The sequence below is a fragment of the Ischnura elegans genome, chromosome 12 (assembly GCF_921293095.1).
Source record: "Ischnura elegans chromosome 12, ioIscEleg1.1, whole genome shotgun sequence".
NCBI classification, from domain to species: domain Eukaryota; kingdom Metazoa; phylum Arthropoda; class Insecta; order Odonata; family Coenagrionidae; genus Ischnura; species Ischnura elegans.
In genome coordinates, this window is record NC_060257.1 from 68,544,870 (window position 1) to 68,570,493 (window position 25,624).

Below are 25,624 nucleotides of genomic sequence, written 5' to 3' on the forward strand. Positions count from 1 at the left end.
TTGGCTGTATTACGTTCTTCTATCTTGGCAAGCTACACTCAGCTGACATTGTGCGGGACGCGGACTGATTTCGTCCGCGCCTATATGAACAACGGCGACCGCTCACGCGGACCGTCCTCGTCCAGTGAAACGGGCCTAATGAGCTCGTTCTTGGCTGTAAGTGTATATGTGAAGGAATAAGGTTTTTTTCGCTTCCTTTGGTGAAACATGTGTCGAGGCTCAGCTAGCGATGAAGTTACCAACTTTTGCCCAACTTGGTGTATGAAATAAGCTTATCGCGGTGGTGAGTTAAGTTGGTGGCTGGTCGCATTGAATTTCATTGCAAAAACACGCAAATGTGCGAGAATAAAATAATTTTTTTAATTCCTTCTTCCTTTGAAGAAGCATTTGTGGAAACTCGGTGGACGATGCAGCTGCTTGCTTATCAACGTCGTCTTCCATGGAGCATCAAATGGTTCCACGCGGTTTTGAGGAAATGTGGCATTTGGTCGCATTGAATCTCATGGCAAAAATACGAGTAAGCCGTAAAAAAAATCGAGCTCATTTATGCTGCTGTAAAATCAAGTGGTTCTAAATTATTGAAACGAAACTGGCGCTTTTACTTTCCCTGTAGATCAAAAATGGTATTCAGAATATTTTCAATATTCTGGGAAGGAATGTAAGAAGAAAAATTTATTTTTTATGGATCAAAATAGTTTCCATCAGATGAAGTGGTGCTACAATCGCATAGGTGGAAATTTTATCTTCATTTCTCGAGGTATATCATTCCTTGGTCTATATGCAACGATAGAAATTTAGCACAGTAACGCGCATGAATGTTTAACGATAGGCATTGTTAATCTAGTTCATAGACTTACCGAAACTCGAATGAGATGAAGCGAATTTTTTGCCGCCAAAATACTATCTTCATCTTACTTACGACGAAAATTGACATTATCATTTCATTTGCTGAAAACACTAATGTGAACTGCTAAAAATCGTTATATATTGTCATCGTTATTTAAAAAATTGGATAATAAGTTTCAACTAATTACAGGCTAATGTATTTCCTAGTTTAATGTGTTTCTAATTAATTTGTTGATCAAATGAATGACGTTCAATCTATCACATACGTCTGTAATAAATTCTTATTTTAAGGTTTTTATTTCTTTTATCGAATTTTTTACTAACTATGGATTTTAATTGTATCATGAAGAATCAAATCTAATGATAATTACAAATTACAAGAGTACACTAAGAGTGTTTGAAATTATAGATGGATTTACAAAATATCGTAATTTTAGACTTATTTTTGAGTCACTAATAAAAAAAACCTCTATCATCGCCCGTAGTTTTCACGCATGCATCCATTTAGTCCTCCACTTGTTTCAAATGGGGAAACTTTTTACCCAACTCAACGGTGGAATATTTTAAAGCCCTTTCAGTTTGCGGTGCAAGTACTCAACCACTTGCTTTCAACGAGATGTTTTAATAGCCTGCCCTCTCTTGAGAGAGAAATCACGCAATTTTGTATCAGTGGTCTCCGACTCAAATCTCGGAACGAAATGGCATGCGCGCGTGCTTTTAAATATTTCCTGTTTTTATCAAAATTGCACGTCCTTTCTCTTTCCCTTAAATGCGTTTTTGGAGAGGGTTGTAAAGTTAACGGAAAAGTAGTAAAAGATAATGATCCTATTGTTTATTGCGTGAATTTAATGCTCTTTCTACCGATGTGCCATTGCTTATTAAAAATATATGCGTTTAGTTTTAGAGGCAGAACTGAGGAATGTTTTTCCTATTTGTTTAAGATAAATTTTATTTTTTCCATGCGCAATGATAAGGCAATTCAAATTCGTAATATTTAGTCTTGAATTATACATAAGTTCTAGAATCGAACTGGAATAAAAAAATTCTAGCTGCTAGAGGCTTCGTAGTATAAACGGCTTCAGAAAATTTCTGACAGTAGTCGAATTATCCTTCTTGGAACAAAGGAACAGTATGGTATTTTAGTTCATTTACTGGTAAATAGCTGGTTTTCAAATTTACGTACCTTCCACCGAACTGTATAAATTCTGTTTCTTAGTAAGTAGATGTATAAAAAAGGTATTCTAATGCACCGTTAGGCAATCCTTCCATATTTTCTGGTTGAATGACATTTGTAAGTTCAGTGAAAAATCTATGTCTAAAATGTTTACTATATTAAGAGTAACGTTCTGAATACAGGGCATGAAAAATGCGATCTACAGAAATGGCAGTTTTGATAAATATCTGCGATTACCAAAATGCGCTATTGTGAGAAAATGGATTAAGAAGACACCTTACTCCATCTCAGTCGGCCTTTTTTCACGATGAATTGCTTTGACAAAATCTGCTCTGTAAACTCGCAATAAATGAGATATTTAGAGTTTGTCCGTCAGCATTTGACCGCTTCTCAAATTCTAAAACTTACAACAGTTATATCTCATATGTCTCATCATTAATTCTACGTGAAGGAAAATGATGACTAAGTTTTATTTATCTACCTTTAAAACTTTAAGATAATAACTTAAGTTTTCAACATGTGAATCTTCGTGAAAAAGACATAACATAGTTCGTGTAGAGGGATTGATGCGACTGCTTAAGATAACTCCCTTCATAAACGCAGTGTATTTTTGTAAATAGTCGCTGACCTTTGAATAAATGCAATGAAAATTTTAGCAAAATTAATAGATTGAAAATTTCATCAGTTCTACTGAGATTGGATCACCGAAGGGAAATACAAGTAATATAAAAATGGAACCTGAGAGTTATAAACGGTCGAGGTTGTATATATAATATATGCTGCGCGGAATAGATAAAATTATCAATAACTTATGAAGCCATGAGCAAGTTCCTAGGAAGCAAGTTAAATTATAAACCATTCTTTTTAATTTTAGCATTCGTCCATTATTAGGATTACGCTGAAAATTTTAAGAAAATATTAATTACTCCCTTCGTCGCCGACGTGTTGCAATTCTATAAATAGTGTTTTCTGCTAAAAGACTAATCCCAGAGGGCTGCGCTAAATTGAGCAAGTCACAAAGTTTGAGAAAGAGAACCCCTTCTTGTTCCGGAGTAGTAGAATCGTCGTTGTGTCTGTTTCGGCAATTGAGACATTCCTAAGTTTTCGACCGTGAACTAGTGCTGCTTGAGCATTTCCGGCGTATGATAAAAAAACGTTCCAAAATTTCTCGGAACGAAGATGATACTTGTCTCGAGACGTTTCAAATATTCCCCCCTGCTTGGTACTGTCCTTAACTCGCGAGAAACCCACCCTTCCCTTTCCCCCTCAGGAGCCAACCCCAAATTTTCTGCCACAAATACCTCACCCCACAATTTTCATCATCCCCACCATTCTCGACAGAGGCAGGTTCAAAGAAGTAACATCCTCACCATCAGTGGCGTAACTAGCCCTTTCCCTACGAATGACGAAAATGTGCGGCTGGACGTTTCTTGACCCGAGAGACGAAAGCCGCAAATTTTTGTCGGAGATTTTTTTACGTGATTTTCTATGAGATTTTTTTTCGCGATCGAATGCCGAAAATATACATTTCCTTGCTCTCCCCATTTTATGACGGTCAAGGTTTCGCGAAATCGCGAAGTTTCGGGACCCAGCAAAGCGGGACATAGACCGTACCCTCGAAATCCGGGAGCAGTTACCCGGACCCCTCGTCTCACATTACCCCTCTTAGTGGTAAGGGACCTTGATCATTCCATTATTCATTCAGTCAGTTTTTGAAATAAATATTTGTTCCTTTCTCAAAACGTATGAACTAAGAATTGAATTCTTTGTCTTTTGAGCAGAATTTACAATTTTTAAACGAAATTCTTCGATAAATATTAACTTATATCTCTATTTCAGTATAAACATCAATATGGCAGTTTTTTCTGAATTAAATACGTTAATTATGACGGTAGAGCTTCGCTCAAAATTTTACAATTCTCAGAATAAAACGAGAAATTCAATTCGAAGTCTGCAATTTACGTGCAAGCAACAATTGTCCATATGGCTAATACATATATTCACTTCTGAATCAGTTTGCATTTTGTGTCCATAGAATACATAAAAGGAATAATATCGAATAAGAAATAATATCGTTGAAGGAATTTTGAAAATTAACTGGATATATGTGCATTAAAATATAACATGATAATTCCTAGCAGAAATGTTGTTTTCTTATTTTTCATTTTTACCCGAAGAAAATAAATTTTAAGGTAGACATAAAAGAAAACTTGAAAACAAGAGTATTAAGACATGTTTTGTGAGGGGTATCTTTGCTCCAACTCATGGTTTATAACTAGATTTGTATGCTTTTATAAGGTTGGGTCAAAGTTCCCCAATTTAAGATAACTTTGCCCCAAATAAAAAAAACGCTTTAACCGCTCTATATTCATTTTTATTAATTTTTAAGTTAGATAGGTTAGTTTCCAAGGAATCATGAACAGTTGGGCCAATGTTACCCCAGTTGGTGGTATGCAAAAGTCCAGTTAAATATTATTTGTTTGCAATTTATCATATTCTTCTTATCATTAAATCATGAATAAACAAAATATTTTTATGACTTTTGCGTGTACCAACAACTTGCATATAAGTGATAGGTATTAGAAATTTGCTGAAGAGTCAGGCAAATATTTTTCATTTTTTAACGCAGATCCTCTCGGTGTCACTTGATGCGAAGCTCAAGTTTGCAAACAGTTTTAACATTTTTCAGCTCCTAAACATCGAAGGATTGCGGTGGTAAAGAGATCGTGCTCAAAGCCATTAACGTCTCCGCAACCTTGTCCGTATGACTGACACTGTTGGACGCCGTAAACCCTGCTGAAAAAAAAAATTATAAAAACCGAGCAAGTTGACACTCTGCACGCATATACCAACCAACCCCTATGTCACGCATGTGCGGTTTTTTTAAGTGGGGTGGAGGAAGTGTGAGGGTTTTGGGCACACGAAAAACAAACCGGCCGCCCTTCCCCCACCCCTCCTTTAATTTAGGATGGATTTGGAGGGGAGGGGGAGTTCGCTTGCCGCCTGTTGCGATGACGTCACTGCGACGGCGTCTCCGAGTCGACACGACTGGTTAGCGTCGCCATGACACGGGGGCAGTTGCCACTGGTGACGGACTAAATAAAAAAATGCTTTTCTGACACGTGGCCGTTTTTTGAATCTTCATTAAAATTCGTTTCCTTTTTTGAAATGCGCTTCGCCTCTTCGCATTTTTTTCCTATTTTGCCCCCTGATGGAATACGTCATCGCATTCTTTTGTGGAGTCTACCCATTGCTTGATGTCCTCCCCTCGCGAAAAGCAATGGATGCGTCATCGAAAGAAATGATTGTATCCAATTCCACCAAGCAGGCTAATAATGGGCGATGCAAACTCTGTAGGGAAGAGCTTAGGGCAAACGGAAATAATTTTTGTTTCTCGATCTCATTGAAAATAAATCGAAAATGTTTCAGCATCGTTAAATAAAATGTTGGCACCCTTAATATCCAACGTACGTTTGTCCCAAATTAAAGTTAGGACTTGGCTCATAGTGTGCCAGTAGGACCTGAAATGCTTGGCATAAGTAAATGCTATTTCACCACACATCATGCCAGCTGCATTTTATGATGAATTACCTATGGCATATTTGTCGGCTGATTGCATATAAGCTTATAATGAAAACAATTTCTGTAGTAAAATACATTCTAAAACTTAATTTATATATTTTAGTTAAATGTTTCTCATAATTGGGGACAATAGGTTCCCCTCAGGAGAAAGTCCGCTTCGAGCTGGCGGAGCCCATAGTAATTATATAACAAACCTTTGAGTGTGATACAATAAGAGCAAATTATATCGCACTGTAATGGGGGAGTCAAAAAAATTACTTGGAAATATAGGATATTGACATAGTACCAAATTAACATTACTGGAACTTTTGTTAATTTTAACACGTCATATTAAAATCATTATCGTTAAGAAATAATTAAGTGCGAAATTGAGATTATTGGCACTGTTTTTAGTGACAACACAGCCCTTATCTAAAAAAATAAGTAAATATGTTGTTAAGGAGCTCTCGTCCTGGAAGTCGTAACTCATTTGCCAAAATTTTAGCTTTCATTTCGCGGGGATTAGAATCATATTGTTAGCGATTTTAACAGGAGCTTTCCTGCTCATTTATAGTTTTCTAATTCCCTTTAACGTGCATTCAATCCAAAATGAGGCCATCCGTCGTGCTAGTGAGGGTGAAGGTTGAGTTTTGCGTAGGTGTTCGCGTGATCAAGAGGCCATGGTGATTGGTTTTCCGGGGGAAGGGAATCCTGATTGGAGAAAGGGTCTTGGGAGTGAAGATTTAATGGAGGTCTTTAATAAAGATGGGGCATTAGTGTTAAAGCGATTGGGGTGCCAAAACCCGACCATCGGGAAGATATTTTTACAATCCGCATTCCTCTCACGCAATTGATGTTGGAGCTATTGGAGGAAGCGTCGGGTTTCATTTGGTCATTCATGCATGCTAAACGCTTCTGTTACTGGAGGGTCTGATTAGTGTGCTGGAAAATTTTCAGCTTATCTGTAGACGTAAACATTCAGCGCTATGAGAATGGACGGAGACTATTGTGCGGGATTAACTTCCTCTATTAATAAAATACGAAGATCCACGCTTGATGAAGAGGAATTTTTCCATATTAAAATGAGCACTTGCAATTTTCCACGATTATAAATTTTATTGCGACCTAGGTTTAAGTGTTACTACTTCATCTTTAAGGTGTTTAGGTAACATGGAAACCTAGATTAATCGGTCAGTGTGTTTTCAAGCTGTATTTTCAATATTCCTCTAGTTTTACAAATTCAGTTTTCATATTTATTCTTGTTCTCCGTATTGATCGAACAATCACTGAAAGACTGGGTTACATCTGTTTTGGCGGAGCTAATTCTGTTGGAGCCATTGTAGGAAGCGTCGGTTTTTATTTGGTCATTCATGCATGCTAAACGCTTCTGCTATTGGAGAGCAATGAGGGGGAGATAAATATGCTGGAAATGTTTCAACTTATTTATTGATGTAAACATTTTACTCTCTATGAACGGACGGAGACTCACGTTCCAGAGTAAATTCTTTCATTAATTATTTTATAATCGATTTCTTTTTCATGACCTCAGTTACGTAATAATTAATAGCGTCTTGAAGTATAGGTCTGGCAATCAAATGCAAAAATGTTTGCAGACGTTTCGATATATTTCTACTCTCTTCATGAAGGTTATGAATCATAATGGATACAAGTAATTAGTACATGAAAGTAAGGACGATTTTATTAAAGAAAAATTTTAAAAAATCGTTCATGCCTTCATGTATGTATATAATGTAATCATTGTCATTCATATCCCTGATGAAGGTATAAGAAATATATCGAAATGTCGGTAAACATTTTTTCCTTTCATTTCGAGAACTATACTTCAAGACGTTAGTAATCATAAATCTTTTGGTGCGTTTTTCAGCTTTTTTAGCATTCCTTTTGTTTCATCCGTTCAGTTTTAGTATTTATTATTTTTCCCCGCATTGATCGAACAATCACTGAAAGACTGAGGTATACATCTGTTTTAAATTGATTTCAATTGATTGAAGGGATTGGTTCCGGGCGTAAAATGGCCTAACCGATGGCTAGTGATCTATATTTTAGTCCCTTAAGCAGTATTCAAACGCTAATTCAATTTCATTATGACTTTTAATCACATTCCCTTCTTATTTCATGAGTTTATCTAGACTAGATTTCCACTTTTTATTGATTTTTTTTATTTTAGCATTTATAGGGACCTAGGAACTTAAAGTAGGTAAATTTATCGATTAATTCCTTTGGCTATGATAAATTTCCTTTCCCAAAGTAATAATAAATATTTACCGGAATTAGCTGGTCACGAAAATATTTTCATCAACGACATTGCAAGTCAAAACTAACAATTTTTACACCACAATCAACGCAGGAGCCTGTCGTAAATATTTAAGTACTACCCCATAGTCACGAATACATGTCTTTAGCAGCTCGAATCAATAGATACTTACTCCCAAAGCAGCATATGAGAGTTTTCTTAAGTGTGCCCGGTTTAACATGGGAATGGAAGTGTTATAGTGAACTTAGTCGTTGTGGGCTACACGCATAGAATGCATTTACAATTGTGAAATTGCTAACCCATTTAAGCATACAGTAGGTATATTTCACCAGTGCAGTGGCTAAAATTAAAGGGGTATTCGGCGCGCTTCAATAGGCGTGTGGCAGAGGGTGTTGGAACAACAGCCTTAAATGATTAAGAAAGAGAAATGTGCTTGCGCAGTTTCTGCGCTGAATTTTTGAATTCTTAAACATATAGAAGTCCATTTTAAGTTAGGAAAAATAACAAACTATTGTTTCTACAACTTACGAAACGAAGCTTAGTGTTTGACGATTGAAAAATTAAGTTGCATAAAGCAAAATCTTTTCCTTCTTTTTACTTGTGCCACGTTCCTTAAGCATTTTTTAAAGTTCTAAATTTCTCGGGGAAAAATGAATTCCTCTATCCATCAGTTCGGAAAAATCTCTTTCTTAATTTAATCCTTTCTGTCGAAAGAAAACTACAGTGTCTAATAGAAAGCTTCTCATGACTACTGATGGAAAATTTTTGATCTTGTATCCAATATTTTTTTTCTAATAACGCATCTGCTGTTTGGAACATCGAACGCAAATTTATTAAACAAAGTACGATCATAGAGAGTTCATGGATCATGTTCGGACTCTTTCCTCTTACTGTGGCCTTGGAACCTCATTGTTTCCTGCCCCTAGCAACCCTCCAAAAGAATCCCCTTTGGCCCTTGGGGGTTTCATTTTCCTGCCCGAAACCCCTAATATTCCCTTCCCTTTTCTTCCATTCTTATTTCTTCCGCCTTCTCCCACATCCCTTACAAACCTCTCTCGTCCCTCGGATTATTTTCCGGCAAGTTTCTTTCTTTACGCCCTTCCCTTCGTCTGTGTCGCACGATTGATGGGCTTGGTACGCTGTAAATATGTAATCGCCATTCGGAAACACGTTTATTTTCAAGGATTGCAAAGAAATAGTAAAGCTGTAGTTCTTTCCAACTATGGGGGAACGAGGAGGGATCGATGCTAACCGAAAGCCTCTGAGAAATTACAACATTATTTAAAACTATTGTCTAGTTTTGACATATAATGAATTTCAACCTAAACTTTCAATGACACCCAAATTTTAAGAGCCTAAATGATGTAAAATATATTTCCAGGTAAACATTTTCCCCCAGTTGCATGAGGGGGTTGCTCTTCAACCCCCTCTAATCCCCCCCAAACCATACTCCTAGTTATGCCAATGGTTCTTTCCATATCTAAATGTATTTTATTGGTCATTATCAGTTATTTGTTTTGGAAAAAGCTGTTTATTTTTTCACTTTACCTTTATATTTATTTTGTTTCTGGCTATTTCTCAACTTGCTCCGTCTGTGCGAAAAATCAACAGGTAAAATCATACTACCCCAGGTCCCCCGATATCCGGTCAAAATTGAGGTCGGTGGAAATTTGAGGACTATACCGGACAAGGTGGTGTGGACTGCCGAACATATGATGTCACAAGCAGTCCAAACCGTAGCGCACACTACCACAGACGAGGAGAAAAGCCCGAACTTTGACCACATAGAGGTGGTCGCTCTTGACTAATTTAAGAATACCGGGACTAGCCAAGGTGATATCATTACGGAGTCATCCGCCTCCATATAGATATCACCGTGGCTAGTCTCGGTACTCATAAATTAAATTGTTCATCATACAATTGATTTTTAACCCATTTCCCATTGTAGGATCGACTTGAATACTTGCACACTCGTTTATAAGGACAATACAATATTCACTTTTGAAATCTAGACATTTGAAATTTTGTTCCATTTAGCTCCAATTAATCAAATAAATTCCAATATGAAAAAAATAGTTTTAAAATTTTTCAACAGAAAGATATAGTTAATACTTTCCAGAGAACATGTGGCACAATTAGAAGAACTCTGAGAAAAAAAACGAGAAAAGAAACACAAATAACATTTTATAAAGCAATGGCTGTCCCTACTATGCTTTACGGATCAGAATGTGGGGTACCAAAAATAATGAATTAAGGCAGACTGAATAGTCGGAAATTAAATTTTTTAGAACAGTGAAAGGCTGAACAAGACTGGATAAATTAAGAAATACTCAAATAAGAGATAAACTGGGTGTCCAGGTAGTTACTAATTAATTAGAAGAATACAAACACAGATGGCAGGAACATACTTCGAATGCCAAATTTATATACTTCAAAAGAATTCCATAAACAGCAATGGAATATCATCCAATTGGCTAGGGAAGTGTTGAAAGACCAAGAAAAAGATGGTAATGTGGAGCCGGAACAGGATTAGTTGCACATCCTGGAAGGAGGAAGGAGAGGACACTATAGTTTTTATTTTTTAACAGGAACAGCTCTGGTTTAATTGATAATATGATTCACCACCAAAAAGTAGAACATTATGATAAGAAGGAAAATATGTTTTAAACATAGGTTATTCCATATATAGTATTAAATGTTCTAAAAAGTAAAAACTAAACTTTATGTTACTCGTATAGTAAAGCTTGATTGCTGACTAGGTTTAGATATTAATTTTCCGTGCAAATTGTTACTCACCTGTCAGGCTCATCTGCTCTCATTTCTAGTCCACCTAATAAGCTCCCACGATTTATTATATCCTGTTGATGAAATGCTTATTTTTTTCTTAAAGCGAATTTTATCAACCACTATTGCCATTGATAAAAATATTTTCAAATTCAAAATACATGATCAATATTACTTGACTAATATTTTCAGCAGATTTCCATATTTTGAGAGCATATCTAGCAAGCCACTGTACAAAATCAACATTTATATTATATTGGGCACACGTTTAGTGTAGTAATCAGTTTATTTGAACTTAAAATACATATTTATACATTTGTAATTGCTATTTCTGCATATAAATTTGAACCAAACCTAAAAAATACTGATGTTTAAATACAAATTCGTATAATAATAATATATTTTGAGGGGGTAATCGATAGCTTTCTGAAATATCACCCACTTACTCCTTGGTGACCTCAACCTCACCTATCCAAGCCAATTGTCGGGTAGAGTTATTCATCAATGTCAATATCTCAGATTATTAAAAAAAATGAATGACTCTACTTCACAATCATTGACATTTTCTGTAAAAAGAGTAATAAAAAAACTGATGGTGCTATTAGTGATAAAACACTCAAGCACGACGATAATGTGGAGATAAGAATTTTTAAAGACCCCTGGATAACCATTGCCATCTTCTCGCGACTGCTCGAGAGTGTTAATGCTTCTTTAGTCTTTAATGCCCTCTCGCGGCTCCTTCCGTAGGTACTCAGCGAGGGACCCTTTCTCGCCCGCTTAACTCTCTCTTGACATCACTTTCCATCTTGGAGCTCGGACGGAATGGAAAGAAGGGAATGGTAGGTTGGTGTGCAGAGAAGGGATACCGCATCGATATCGATTTTTCGATATTTAACGATACATAGAAAACTTTGAGTGGCGATTGGAAACTTCAGCTACCTCGTCCAGATTACGTTTGTTCTAGCGATCGCAGGAACCATCGTGCATTCACATTACGACGGTGAAACTGTGCTACCGTCTATAGCTGAAATCTAAAGTGAACGAGAAACTGACGGTTGGCGAAGCTGTTGAGGTATGTACGATTAAGATATTGTTGTGTTCAACGTGTATTTAACGTGTTAGGAGCGTAATGTGAATGCACGATGGTTCCTACGATCGCTATAACAATCGTAATCTGAACGAGGTAACCGAAGTTTTCACTTGTCACACGATGTTTTCCATGAATCTAATATAATTCTTCTTCTGACTATATTCGTCCTTGCTGGGACAACAACATTGAAAAATAAATGAAGCAATGGGCGCTTCGCAAACTTTTCGTCTTTCTCTTATCGCTTCCTCTTCCGGTTTTGCAGCGCCTAACCATCCTAAAGTGGCAACGTTCCTAACTAAGTGTACTATTTTCCAGACATGGGTTCGCACCACAAGTTCTGCTAACTATCGTTAGGACGATCGCTGGAACAATCGTAATCTGAAGGAGGCATAAATCAATTACTATACGTATTGATCGATATCGATGTCTTTATTTCTTACGATGCATCGAAAGCATCTATAGTGTCAAGTGAAAACCAATTTCACTCTACTATGTATGATTACTATGACTATACACCGATTCATAGTACTTGTGATCTAATAGAAATTGAAAAGTTTATCGGTCGTAAAAGTTAGTGTATGTCTTAGAGTAAAGTTTAGTTATTCGCCATAGACACTCGTACCTAAGGAATTGACGTTACATTTCCTCTGAAAAAAGTTAAATTATGGCATTTCACGATCTTAATTTAAATTTATGTTTTCCTGTCTTAAGTGTTATCCTTCCAAGTTATTTAAGCAAAACATGCCTCCTTTAAATGTGCGAGCTAATACTTACTTAAAAAACATATTTTTTAAAATCTTTTGTTTATTTTATTATCATTCCCTACTATTTTCAACTGAATCATATAATAGAATTTGCAATGCCCGCTTGCTTCCTGGCAATGAATCTCAAATATTTCATCTTAGAATGACGAAAAATATTCAATCGTATTGAGAAACATGAAAAAGTTATAAATTTGAAAAACAATTTCGGAATGGACTGGACTTGACCTCGTATCCTCCAAAACTTTTAGCCAAAACTATCGCCATCTATTGAGAAAATACAAAACATGCTAAAAATTTATATTTTTCGTATGTAAAATTTATTAATTAATTAGAAAATTTATCAAAAAACCTTCCCATTTTTTATTATTGAATATTTATTGTCATTTGAGGCTAGTACGTGTGCCAAAATTCCAAGTCCATCCGATAATGAGGAGTGGGTTAAAATTCAATTACGAGATTCCATTCATTGAAACAGAAAAATGAAGCAAGTAATGAAAAATCGTGTAAAAATCATTCGATGTTTTTCGTGCAGTGTGGCATCCCCAAGCAGGAACGCAAGGAGAAGAGGAGGGGTAGAAGGCTTTAAGGTTTCCGATGAAAGAGAGAGCGAAAGAGAAGTGGAGAGGAAGCACTCTGGTCTCTTACGCCTTGCCCACTTTACTAAGGGTGCTTCTTGGGCTCTGGATTTAGGGACGACGGCGGAGGAAGGGTAGGTTGCAAGAGGGCTGGGAGGGCGAGAAAGAACTGGGGACACGTGGCTGGCACAAGAGGGAGACTTCACGGGGGGTCGAGTGCATGCGGAAAACGCTGGAGACGACTCAATGTTTGATGGTCGAAAAAAATAGGTAAGGGGAGAGAATCTGACTTGAGGCTCAGCAAGTTTAGTAGTCCTTGAGCAGCTAGTGAGAAATGAGTGAGAATAGAAAAGGTTCCTTCTCCTATTTATTTCTTGCCAACTGTGATACAAAAATATAGAGATCCGTATTTTTTCGGTTTTTTTCATCTCTCTTATTTCTCAAATTTGATGGGAGGACTTTTTCATCGCTGTACCCATAGGCGGATTTGGGGGGGGGGCACGGAGGTACGTGCCCCCCCTCCCCCGACGCTTAAAAACTAAGCAAATTTTTTTATACTCTTATCATTACGTTCCTATTTTTTTCGTATTATGGAGTTTCAATCATTTAAGTTTATATTATGAATAAATTGCATGTTAACATAGAAAGAATATTTCGTTCATTAATTGTTGTATCTTGTCTTTAATCTCTAGTATGAGAAAATCTTTAGCCTGTCAGATTCTTATGTCCCCGCCAGAAAAAATCCTCGATCCGCCCCTGACTGTACCTTGTGTTTATCTTACATCTCACCAATTCTATCAATGGATTGTGACACCTTGTTAGAAAATATAACGGGCAGTGCCGTGAATTTTACGCGAGTACGAAATATTGTAATTATCCTATCTGGGAAAATTAAAATGACATTCTTTTCTATGCTTGAATCATTCTTATAAAATTTACTAGCTGACGCCAGATGGCCAAGTATTTTCAGATGGGTAATTTAAATAAATTTGATGTTCGAATATACGAAATATTTTATGAGATAAAAATATTCCACATGTTGAGTGTATTCGCGTAAAGGGTAAAACAAAATTTATCGTAAGTTCAATGGTTTGAGGCGTTACGTTATGTAACTTCTTCATGACTATTAGGAAAGAATATAAATTTACCAGTTCGATAACCATTTATTCACTTTCAACCGGTTTTTATAGAGTGCAGATGCCAGAAGATCAATATGGTTGCACTGTATCGAAACTGGTCGCAAGATAATAAATTATTATGGGAATAGCAAAGTTTTATTCTTTTGTGATAGTTATTTTAAGTTTTTTTAGCCAGTGACGTAGCCAGGGGGGATTCAGGGGCTCCGGACCCCCTCCGAAATATAAAAACTCAATTATTTTTCTTCGTAAAAGATAACAAAATACTGAAAAATCGTGAATTTACAATATATTTCTATAACAAATGAAGTTTTTTCGATTATGAATAGTGCTTAATTGAGTGAAGTGAAAAATTAGCTTAAAACTATACTTAGTACCCCATTTTTCGAAAAATTTCCTCCCTGGTCTTGGACCCCCTTCTAGGTTTTGGTTTTGGACCCCCCTCCGAACGATATTCCTGGCCACGCCCTTGCTTTTAGCCTTCATCATCGTTAATGGGGCTGTTAATAATATTCAATTTTACAATATATTTTGAGCATTAGGGTTTCCCACGTTAAGAGGAAACACACGAGACATTTCTTAAAGATATAAGATTCATATCTTAATTTGTGACAATTTATTACCACACAGTACGGAATCAAGTTGTATGCTGGTCAATCAATAGGATCAGAAAGATCGTACGTCAGAGCATGAGAGCGGAGGTGGAATACGGAAAGGGACTGGGGCACCAGTGTGCCTGAAATGCTGTGCAGGAGAGTGGGGTCTAATGGAAAAAGGATTACGGAGACCGAAGCCCCGTAGCTTGCCGGGTTGTTGCAGTTCAAAGATGTTCTCGGAACCTTTCGTGTCTCCCAACGTATCAACATCGTCGATCCGGTCTCTTGTTTAGAGCTCAGGGAAAATGTTATATATCCCTCACGCTGCATTTGTCCGCTGGTTGGGCACTAGGCAAAAAAGTCTGGTTATTCGATATGGTAATGGGATTCATGCCTCGTTTTCATCACTGTCATCAGCACGATCGTACACACTACCACGGCAATACGTAAAGGTTGTCTTATTCGTTTCATAGAGGCTTTATTCAGGGAGAATTTTTAATCGGTTTAAAATGAAATGTCCGTGCAAATTCATACTCCATATTTCCAAGTGAATATTAGCAATCACATTAAAAAGGAATGAAAATTTTTGAATGTGATTGAATATATCGTCGCAGATTTATATGGCGCTAATCATATTTCCTTATGAAATTCGGATCGCTCTGATGTCAGCGGCGACTTTTTTTGGTCCATTTTAATAAGAATAATTTCATTTAATGTTCTTGGAGTGAACTCCTTTGGAACATATTATGGTTTTCAGTTACAAGTGTGCGCAAGAATATAAATATGGGGATAAGCCAATCAGACAATTAGGAAACAAATGAGAGAAATTGTAATAGGAATTATTAACAATAGATATAAAGGAAACAAGGTTATCATTCAGCGATGCGAAAAAAGAGCTGAATTGCTTGTTCAAACACAAAAATGAACATTAGACACATCCATAATCATATAAATGAATTAACTCAGTCAGTAACAACGTAGAAAAAAACGGTAGTTCAGTCGCAGTAACTAAACTCAGTACTAATAACGAAACAACGTTGTCCTTCAAAAATGTGAAAAATTGAACTAAACTGCTTCTAGCACAACAAGATCATTAATCATACCAATAAACAGATAACTTAATTACATGAGTAACTGCCTGCATGGGTAAGTAGAAAGTGTGTGACAAACTTTCTCTTAAATATTTCCAGTGATTCTCTGTCTTTTACCAGTTTTAGCAAATATTTCCACGAAATGTACGGCGGGTGACAAAATATCAGTGGCCAAGTGTAGAATCCTAGCTATTGTAGTAATTGCGCTCACTATGCTGATGACAATTTTGCTGCCATGAAACTGCAAACGGCTGAACTGCTCTGCTCCAGTTGATAATGGAAGACTCTACGTTTCATAATGTCGTCAGTTACTACGGAATTATTTATATATTTATTCGGCGCTGTGGCGCCGCCAATTCGTTGTTAACAGAGTCCTCTATATTGCCATATAATAACTACGAAGTTTAGTGTTGAGGGAGCAATCTAGAGGACTCTGGTTGTTAAGTGGCACTATTCTGAACTAGGCGTCTCGCCACTTTCCGGGAATGCTATGACTATTTCCGCTTACGATCGCGCGGGTGCTCCTCGGCACAATAATTATGTGTACGGGGCATTAGGCTCGTATAGTGCTTAAACCATATACCTAAGCGTGCCCTCCAAGCCACTGGGCTCACTTTGAGCCTAATTAGACCGGAGAATCCTTTTGTAGCTTCCATGCACACTACGATGATAACAGGTATGCTTGATCTCTTATATTTTGATGAGAAATGGTAAAAATGTTAGCGCCTCTATAAACAGAATATAATTCAAAGCGTTTTTCGAAAATCTAATAAAAAAGGTTGATCACGAATTTGTCAAAAACGGCTGTTTTTCGTGTACACCATATTTTCGACAACACATTTTTCGGAGAGAAATGAACTCATCACACAGAAATTCTGTAATAAATCCGAAAATTTAAACGAAATTTTGTTTTAATGGCCAATTATTTGATTGTTGACTAATTTATAATTCTTGGTTATTTTTAATTTTTATTAATTATCAATTATTCTTGATAATATTGATTATTAAATGATATCAACTAATTCCTAATTCATAGCGATTTCAATATTTTGATAATTTTTATTCTTAATACTTTTTATATCTTAGCTATGTTACGTTGTACTACTATTTTCATTGAAAATTGAACATTGTGCTCTTTCATTTTAGAGAAAAAATTACCTCTCAGTGTAACGGTATCATTTTTATTTTATCTGTATTACTTTTTAATACGAGTAAGTAGACGAGTAATCGTAGTAAGTAGACTACTGTGAAGATTGTGGTGAGTATTCTTTCATTTTTCACGAGATAAACATTTTGGAATCCCTTAGTGCATATTTGTTTGAAGTCCATTTTGCTTTGAACATGACAATATGAATCCTAGTTTTTATCGTAACTTGAGATGCTCAAGATCATCAGAAGTCTGAGCAAGCGTTGAATGGTCCAGTTAGCGTTTCCTGTCACGGAGATGGGGCCCAAGTTTATCGTTTGATGTATTCATGATAGCCAGAAGTTTAGGGTTTCCGGAGTATGATCTCCTTGGATGAATGAGAATTGGGATTTATCTTACTCTGATGTACTTCAGAAGCGTGTAGTTTGCCTCACAGATTAGTTCCACAGCCATTAACTGATTCAAATTCAGACGCCATTCTCATTTACCCTCTCCAGCATATTCATAGTTTATGGTATCGCCCACGTCAATTACCGAAGAGAGGAAATGATGTTCGTAATACGTACCTGAGGCTAATTTCTTGTGGAAGCCTTTCGGTTGTCTACTTTTATGTATATCTAGTACTTCCTGCGTTTGGCCTAACTTCATGGAAAATATTATTTTATCCAACTTTCGTGGTCGCGTATAAACCTATAAAGCTATATTTCGATAAGGCGAAAATTTCAATGACAGTGTGAGGGATAAGTATTTTATTCGATAAGTATTAAAAGAAATATATTCTCTCAAACTGAAAATTTTCGGCCAAAATTGATGGAAAAAGAAGTGTTTGTGAATTCCACACGAGAAATTAGGATTTAATAATTTACGAGCCTATATCTTAGCTTCTAAATATATGTAATATTCCTGAAATTATTAACGGTAGTAATTTAATGCGGTAATTGAGTTGGATATTCTCGAGCTACTCCCTCTTCTACTAATAACAAATTTATCCCTAATGCCAAATCTCCGACCGGAAGACGAACCCTTACGTATACTATTAAAGATCCTTACCGAGAATTAAATGCTTCCATCGAAGTTAAATTCCTCCACCTATGATAATTGATAAGCATTTTTACGAATCTGATCATTCCAGCCAAGGACGTTTTGATATCTTAAGTGCCTACCTCCCATTGTGTTTTTATTGCGGATTATATATTTCTCATAATACTCCTTGACATTTGTATTATCCCACTAAATCATGACCAGGAAATGTGTATTGCCGTGGTAAAAATATTATTTTCCGCGTCAATTATACAAATAGATTTTGGAAACGTTAACCGCAATGTAATTTGTAGGTATTCATCATGATTTTGCTTATTTTTTCATGAATTTGCGAAAGACGATTTGTGATTATGATTTATAATGAATTATACTATATCTCCCATCATACTTCTTGATATATATATTGTTCCACAAAACCATTATCAGAAAATCTAAATTGCCAGGGTAAAATTTTCTGTTATTTCCGCGGAAATATCACTAATAGATTTCGGATACGTTAGTCTCAAAGCGGTAGGTATTTATAAAGATTCTGCTTATTACTCATCAAATCTGCTCATAAGTGCACATTTTATTTCAAGTGCGTGCAAGCTGAATTCAACTTCTCGTATGTCATGCGTCAATTATAGGAGTTAAAACGCATTATTTACGACGTCTCTGCTGTGTTTTAAAGGTCGATGTGCCACATCCAGAACGCATGGACGTTTAATAAGGATATTTATGTGGGATTTTAGGATGTGTGAACCAAGCCATCTTTTTTCTCTCTCTTCGTACGTAATAAGCCGTTCGGATGCAGCGGAAGCCGTTTCCTTTGTATGCACCATTATATCAAACCCCACAACGTCACGAGTGCAAAAACTAGAATGGTGTTCGCATGACTATTAAGGAATAACAGATCTTTCTGAATCCAATTGTGGGAGGAACTAGGACATGTTGAGTCCCGGGAATATTTCCCTCTCCGAAGCCATCCAAAGTAACGAGTTCAAAGGAGGAATTTAGCAAAGGTACTGAAACTGCATGTTTCGCTTTTGTGATGGAATAAACCGTCGTGCGTACACTATTGGTTTGGTGTCTTTGCTGTTGCCATGGCGTCGTACCTGAACCATATTCATACAATAATTTCAAGCGATTCACGCGTGATATAGCGGAATGTTCGACATGTTGAAATAAAAGGTAATTGCACAATTACCTGTGGAAAAGTGCATCGACGTATTAGTTCAACTTATTCATCCAATTTATTTCCCTGTTTACTTTATACTTTAACCGCGATAAACGTAGATTGTGCGTTCCTCCAGCCGTAATCATTTTTATGTTGTATCCAGAATGACCCGAAGCTTTTTTTTTTAGCTTGCATATGCATCGAATTATCTCTAAAATATCGTAAATACAGTTTTCCAATTTGGAAGATTGGTTAGAGAAACGAAGTGAATTTCATTTTAATACAGAATGTCGAAATACGAATTCTTAACTGTACTTTACTGACTGATGGCCGTGAAAAATAGGCTTTCTGATCTATATTTTGTTGACATTGCAAATGAAAATCCTTTCCTTAAAGCGGGTCTCAACTAGTCAAAGTAGAGGAAAAATTTTATAATGACGGACTTAAAAGGATATTTAAGCTGCTCTAATGTCCTTCATATCCTAAGAATTTCATGTACATTATTCGTAGATACGATATCTTAATACGTTTTGATCTATTTGTTAATGAACTAAGTAATTTAATCAAACCACTTTAGTTTCATAAAAATGGAGGCATGAAAGAAATGGAAACATATATTCAGCGAATCCGTATCGTAAATCCTCGGACATACATGTCAATGCTGAATGACATCAAAAATGCACATTTGAATTTTCGAGCATGCATAGTTCGCGTTGCACAAAATCTTTTTCTCTGAATATATAAAACTAGTATCTGTAGCCAGCTATAGCTGCTTGCCAATATCTATTAGTCTAAATCATAGTATCGAGCAATATCTGGGACAAAAAATACAGCAACTAAGTACAAATCTCGATAAGACTTATCCGATCCGAAGCTGCTATGGAGTACAACAGCTTCGATGCAATCCTAAAATTCGGACATCACGCAAACCAAAATTATTCTCTTGTTTCAATGCATCCTGGAGTACTTCAAGAGGACGTTCCCTTGCACAAGGTTCGAGTAGTGTTTTGACGGGAGACTGAGGGGGATGTAATCCGGAAACGAGCGGAAAGTGGCGTCCACTGCGCCCTCTATGGTTATTCGACGCGACGCGACGGGTGGTCACTGCGAGGCTGGGTTAATAGTATTTGCATCGCCCGACTGGCCCTTGGATTGTAGTTAGGCACTGAGGATTACTCCGTTTCAAACTGCTTGTGATATACCTGCTCAACGTTTTGATTTCTCAAAAGATATGTTTTTATTATAAACTAGGTTTTTGTGATAATAAATTTATTTTATCCATATTTTCATAAATTTCTTGAAGGAGTTTAATCCTCCGGTAAGAAGCGATTGTGTCTGCAATTTTACCAACAGTGATTCCATATAGGTAGTAATTGGGGACGAAGAAGTCTTACGCAAGTTTTTTTGGACAAATCCATTGTTACGAAGTCTTTTTCAATGAATGGTAATGAAAAATTGTAATATAGGAATCTCTCCCGTGGGGAAAGGCTAAATTGATTGCTTTTGGTTATTTTGAAATTGCATTCATAAGGGTACCTTAAAATACAAATCTATTGAATTATAAAATAGTTTAAATGAAGATATCTTTTAGATCACTTTATATCATTGAGATTTACATTTAAATGCCTAGTGAACATTAACTTCTAGCCTAAACTAGGTTGAGTAATATAGAAATAAAGCAGGCACTTTTTAATTCAATTATACCTTTTAACGCAACTTAACCAATTTGTTAAAATGATAAATTTTCTTTGAAATGCAATAAATAATGTCTAACTTAACCTATATAGCATGAGTTAACATGACAATTGAGTGTTACTAGCCGCATTTCCGATCCAAATCTTTAGCTCGCCTCTCGAATAAGGTTCATAAAAGCAAATGGTTGACAATATAAGAAAAGAACATTGGCTGCGTGGTTAGTTTATAGTTGAAGCTTTAGGTTACATTGCTTAGTAATGTATGATTTTACACTTTCCCGGCGAACAGAAAAAAATAAACTTCTCTCGGGTTTCCGCGCGGGTAAGATATACTAAGTGCGCTTTACATCTGTAAGATTTGCATTAAAATGCCGAATGAACATCTAGAAGAGTAGGAGCGCTTGCGGTGGGCATTATTCGTTCCGGAATCGCATTCAATCAAGTTTTTATTTAGGAACTAATCTAATGAAAGCAGAGAAAAAAATGTATTTCTAATGGAATATACATGATAATAAATTTATCTTCTACTTTTCTATCTGCCATAAGAATCGTCAGAAAAATAAATTGTGGGCAAGACACCTTCACATATTTTGAGCTATTTGTTAATGAACGATGTAATTGAAGAATGTCAAGTTAGTTTCGTGAGAATGGGAAAATGACACAATTGGAAACATTTGAATCCAGCAAATCCACATCGTAAATTATCCGAAAAAAATTTATTGCAGAATTAAATCAAAAGTTCATTTGAATATTCACGCATTAGTAGTTTGAACTTCACAAGAACGATTTCATGGCACTCTTAGAACATCTTATCCGCGCGAAAACCCGAGAAAATTTTATTTATTCTTTTGACTCTTTATTTGAGTCTCAGTACTAAAAATTTAATGAAAAACTTTTTTAACATTTAGATATAGCAGTAACAGCAAAGGTATGCTTATGAATTTTTACGAATTCCTTGTCATACGAAAAGTTTAAGTGGTTTTAAAAGCTTTAAGACAGGCAACACCAAGGCTCCAGGTACTTTTGTGGTGAAATAGAAGGAATTTTATTATTCAAGACCCCTTTTTTGGCATTAATACGAAAAAATAAAAATGTACTTTAAACGCACCAAACGTTCATGAGGATAAAATGAAATGGTTAACATCCACACACTTTTTTATTAACAAACTACCGACCCGGTTTCGACACGTAGTGTCATTATCAAGGTACCCATTTTGGCTTCCCAAGGTCTATATATACCGTCCAGCGGGGGGAAAGGTGGGGTGGAAAGGCTAGCAAGGGAGGGGGGGGACAGTTTGACTAAAAGGAGCGCAATAAGGAAGGTCTTTGGAGGAGGGGTTGGGAATAGGGATTACGTAAATTAGTGAAACGGTGAGGATGGAAGAGAAGTCATGACAACCAGGAGAGGAGCGGGTGTTGGCGAAGGTCAGAAATTAAAAACAGCTAAGAGCGGGCAGGAATTTTCAGGGATAAAAGAGGCGATTGGGTAAAATACACTTCATCGTTACAAAGATTATGCGGGCTATTAACAATTTCAAATTTCTCGTAAAAGTCTCGTAAAAGTTTTTGTTAGTAAAAAAGTGTGTGGAAGTTAACCATTTTATTTTATCCTCATGAATATTAAAAAATTCCACTATATATCGCCGGACACTGTGAATTATGCACCAAACGTTCTTTTAAGAATACGGTCCCCGGGTATTTAGTTACAGGTGGAAAAGATCCATACAGAAATATTCATCAAAATCTGAGACCCTAAGGGACAAATATTAGATGAATTGAGGTGATATGGCTCATTTGAAGGAGACCCCATTACGAGGTTTCTTCTGCAGAGGCAAATATCACTAAATGTATGTATTAATTAATCGTGTATTCTTATGGCTGAGAGAAGATGTAAATTATTATTTGAATTATAAACCAAACACTAAATTTCCATGCCCTTCGATAGTTGATACCTGTTCTGATACAGTAATGTCGGTAAAAAGTACAAATGGAATCTGTTTTAATAATAATCAAATAAGATCCTCAAGCAATGCATGCGTTGTTGATTAAGTGTGATTTATCTTTTATTTTCATTTTCTGCAGGTTTTCTGAAATACTGAGGACTTCAATCAGCAGACAGGCGTGGTAGAGCCGACGACTTTCAACAAAGTTTTTTGAGGGAAAGGTAAGTGAAATACTACTTACTTCTCCCAATCAGTTCAATATTTTTGCTGGTGGAGTAGGAAAAGTAATATTAGTGTTACAATTTGTCTACTTTAATTGTTTACAAGCAACATTAGACTCTCAAGTTGACGGAGCTTTTACCTGCGGAAGTGAAATATTGAAAATGAATTCTATAACCATATGACTTGTGGGAGCTAGTTCAGAATTTAATGCAAACGAGCACAAGATCATTAATTATTAATGAAAATATTCATTCCCGGCAACATTTATGCGATTAGTGCGTTCCTAAGACAATTTTTATTCTGAAATGAAAAAGTATTCTCTTCCACGGTATTATTTGTTTCAGCCTCACATGTGCTCAAGCTTTTATTCGGAGTATAAATTTGTCTGAGTCATTCTAAATAAAACTATGTACAGCTGTAATACAAGGTGAACATTTTTAACTTTATCATAAGAACTTTCCTGATTTAGATAACTAATTATAATTTTTATCTGACCTGCTATTATCATGACATGATCACGACAGTGCTGATGGAAAGGAAGATGACCATCGCTATATTGCTGTTTGTAAATGCATTTGCATCATTAATTGTTTTATCATACGAATATGAAGCCAAAACGTGCTTTTTTAGAAGCTTATAAGAAATAAATACATTTATGGTTCATCAAAGCCTACCTCAGCTTAAGTTTATGATAGTGAATAATTTTACAATTTTACATCGCGGTACTATCCAATATCATGCCTGAAAAAGCTTTTTTTATTGCACTGAATGTTCAGGATTGTCATTATATCGATGCTTCTGTCCAAATTTACGTTCTAAACAATTAAAACACCCGATGTAATAAATAAATAGAGTAGCATTCTGTTAATGAGGGCCCATGAATGAATTACAGAAGGTACATCAAAATTGGACTCAAGTTTTTATTCGTAGATAATTTTGCAATATTTATACTGAAGTTCTCTTCATTTTCATACCTGAAATAGCGCCTTTTAATGATCAGGATTGTCATTATATCGGTACTTCTTATCGAATGTACGTCGTTAATTTTTAAATCTCCGCAAATAAATATCGTAGCGTATTCTTGTTGGTATTGAATACGATGCATATGCAAACATTAAACAACTTATGGACAATTCTATTTACAACAAAAAATTTAATACCGCTGAACGAAAGCGTATTCTACTTATATCGGGGTTAAAGTATATCTGCGCTGTATCGTCCTTCGCGTAAATATTCACTCAGTCTTCAGTGGCTGCTGTTGACAGCGTTAGGGTTGGGGAGAGGACTGATGAAGGAAGAGAAAGATGTGGTAATGAGAAAAAAATGACCGATCTGCTTTCTCTGTGGAAAGGGAAGGACCATTGACCGACATCTTTCGCACGAATACATGAGGACTCTCGGGGAATCATTTTCTGGTAGCGAAGAGAAGATATGAGCATCAGTAGCTCATTTGTAGAAAATGAGGATGATGAAAATTATTTTTTTAATATATTTTTTAAACCCAAAAGCCCATTTAAACTCATGCCACTTCCATGGTTTTATTTGGTACGTAATGCCATGCAATGAGAGGTAAGCAAGTGGAATCAAACAACGGCTTATAACTCACGTCATTCATTATTTAAAATTTTCTTTTGTTGTTTTCAGTGAGTGACTGTGTTCTTGCCCCTCACCCCATAGTATCCACCACCATCATAGTATCCGGTATTTCATTATGATAATTTCCAAAGTAATGCATGAAACGAGTAACTTTGTTCGCAGTCACGCGCATCGGTGTAATTATTTCAAGCATGAAATTTGGTGTGAGAAATAATCAGCTTAGCCGGAGTTCGAACCCGGATTACTCGATTGCCGGTCAATAGTGCCATCTGTTAATAAACTTATTTCCCCACGTGTCTCCCACAAACAATGTGCGTGAATACCGTTTCCACTAATTTTAACTGTGAGGTTATACCCATATTCCATGGGCATAGTTAATTATCGGTCGTAATAGGGTGTATAATTATCTATAGTGCGGAGACAGGACATTAGGGCCTCTTTGTTGCGAAATATATTTTCCTCTATGGGACCAATAATTGCTACCACTGTGAAAGAGCATTATATGCTCCAGAAGACGGAAAAATTCGTAATGCAGTCTAACGTTATATGAAAAGCTGTATTTGGAGGAACAATTAAAAAGTCCCACAAACCGTCCCATGAAATGTTATTGTTCTGAGAATGCAATGAAAATTTTCCCGGGAAATGGATAACTCCCTTATGCTTCGCTACATAAACTCTGTATAACCTTTCAGATCTTTAAATCATATCATCAACGACGTATATATTAGGCTCTCGTAACGATGTAAAATACAGCAAAATAAGGTTCGAATATCTTTTTTTTTTCAATGCAAACGGATTCCACATCAGTCCTCAGGCTTCAAAAATGCATTGAATCCCTAGGATTTACGTTTATTATTGTGAAATTACTGCCGATCATTTCTTATGAAACTGCGGATATAAATGCCATGAATATTTTTGATATTTTTGGAGGTA

The 25,624-nt window shown here is 36.1% G+C and overlaps 1 protein-coding gene across 2 annotated transcripts in view; it reads left to right on the top strand.

The window, feature by feature from the left end:
• LOC124169727 overlaps window positions 1–25,624 on the top strand; it is a 562,768-nt gene that overhangs the window by 311,089 nt on the left and 226,055 nt on the right. For both annotated transcript variants that reach the window (XM_046548416.1, XM_046548417.1), the window contains one exon: window positions 23,013–23,094. The gene's annotated coding sequence lies outside the window, so the exon portion shown is untranslated. The remainder of the gene's footprint in view (window positions 1–23,012; window positions 23,095–25,624) is intronic.